The following is a 1,871-nucleotide window of genomic DNA, read 5'->3' on the forward strand; positions in this document are numbered from 1 at the left end:
TCATTTGATACCCATATCGTACAAACAAATTGTAGAGTCGCCCCTGGTCTACCTTTATGGCGATATTTCGAAAAGGCGTCCACCTATAGAACTAAGGCCCACTCCCTTTTAAAAAACTCATTAACACTTTTCATTTGATACCCATATCGTACAAACAAATTCTAGAGTCACCCCTGGTGCACCTTTATGGCGATATCTCGAAAAGGCATCCACCTATAGAACTAAGGCCCACTCCCTTTTAAAATACTCATTAACACCTTTCATTTGATACTCATATTGTACAAACGCATTCTAGAGTCAACCCTGGTCCACCTTTATGGCGATATCCCTAAATGGCGTCCACCTATAGAACCATGCCCCTCTTAAAATACTCTTTGATACCATCCATTTGATACACATGTCATACAAACACATTCCAGGGTTACCCTAGGTTAATTTTCCTACATGGTGATTTTCCCTTACTTTGTCTCCATAGCTCTCAACTGAGTATGTAATGTTCGGTTACACCCGAACTTAGCCTTCCTTACTTGTTATTATTACATTTGTAAGATTTTTCTCCTATCGTTTTTTCTTCTAAGAGTAGTTTAACGATATCTTCCCATTTGCCCATTGGGGATGGTAGTTAAAATTTAGTTAAACCTTATCTAAACCGTTGGCGCGGCTGGCATATCGCTTTTTTAGGTTGAGTAGAGTTTCAGAAACAAACTGATGCAGCTAACTACGCAGATGATTAGAAGCATGATCTTAATAGTATCTTGTGCCTCAGTATGGTCTACTACTTAGACTGTGTTTACAACGTTTGCCGTTGGTTTTTCTATTTTTGATTCTTGGCCTCCCATCGTAAAAAATACGAAGACAAACAATTTTTTTTTGTTTTTTTTTTTCTTTTACAAAAAATTTTTTTTTCAATATTTTAATCTTTTCTTCCCATAAATTTGACTTCCCATCTATATAACTCTTCAGCTGCTGTTGCGTGTGGGTTCCTAACATTCCATATTGTTGGTTCCACAGGCATCTCAAAAAGTTTCCAATGACTTTTTAACCAAATTAGAGTTTTTTCCTCATCTACAATTTTAATTTCATTTTTAAGGTCCTCAAGTGGGCCTTTTAAATAAGTTTTAATTTTCCTTGGTCTTTCCATAATTTTAAGTCAATAGTTTTACAAAATTGTATTTTATTTTATTTTTTTGTTTTTTATTTTTGTAATTATTATTATAGGGCGCCGTTAGGTTGCCCGAATATTTGCCTGCTTAAAAATAATTTTTAAATTGTCAAAATTAAGCTAATATAGGTATTATACTTATAATTATTAGCTGCTAGTCCTGAACACTTCACTATTTCGGTGTCATCCTTGCGCAGGGGCCATGTTGATCTTCTCTGTTACATTGGAACGATGTATGTTTTGTTGAGGTCTTCCAATTGCCGCAATTTTTACTGTTGGTGCCCGAATTGAATTATCATTTCTCTTCTCTTTTTTTTATTTTAAAAGGCTTAGGCTGTAATCAGCCAGAAAAATCCTTACCAATGAATTAGGCTGAATAATCAGCCAGTAGAATCATAGGCAGGATCGCCATATAAAAGATTAAAATGACGTAATTGGTTGTGTGTGTTTTTAACATCAATGTGAGAATGCTTTTTATTCAAATATTGTCAGCTTATTTATACTAAATTATTCTAAACATATTCTTACATCCATATTTACTTTAAGCATACATACTTATATGCATATTTACATTAAGCATACATACTTACATAACTACATACAACCCAATACAAAATATGTACCTACACACCTGTGTTGAGTTGTGATTCCTCTGGGAAATGCAACGTTCGCAAATTTGCTGGAATGCAAATTTGGTTTGGTCGTGTGT

At 34.4% G+C, this 1,871-nt stretch overlaps 1 non-coding gene across 1 annotated transcript; it reads right to left on the bottom strand.

Moving 5' to 3' along the window:
• Positions 1 to 1,315: 1,315 nt before the first annotated feature.
• Positions 1,316 to 1,419, bottom strand: LOC137235611 (U6 spliceosomal RNA). Its single transcript, XR_010948003.1, has one exon. It is a non-coding gene; the product is annotated as a U6 spliceosomal RNA (small nuclear RNA).
• Between the last annotated feature and the right edge of the window lie 452 nt (positions 1,420 to 1,871).

This window comes from Eurosta solidaginis, chromosome X, assembly GCF_040869045.1.
Source record: "Eurosta solidaginis isolate ZX-2024a chromosome X, ASM4086904v1, whole genome shotgun sequence".
Taxonomy (NCBI): domain Eukaryota; kingdom Metazoa; phylum Arthropoda; class Insecta; order Diptera; family Tephritidae; genus Eurosta; species Eurosta solidaginis.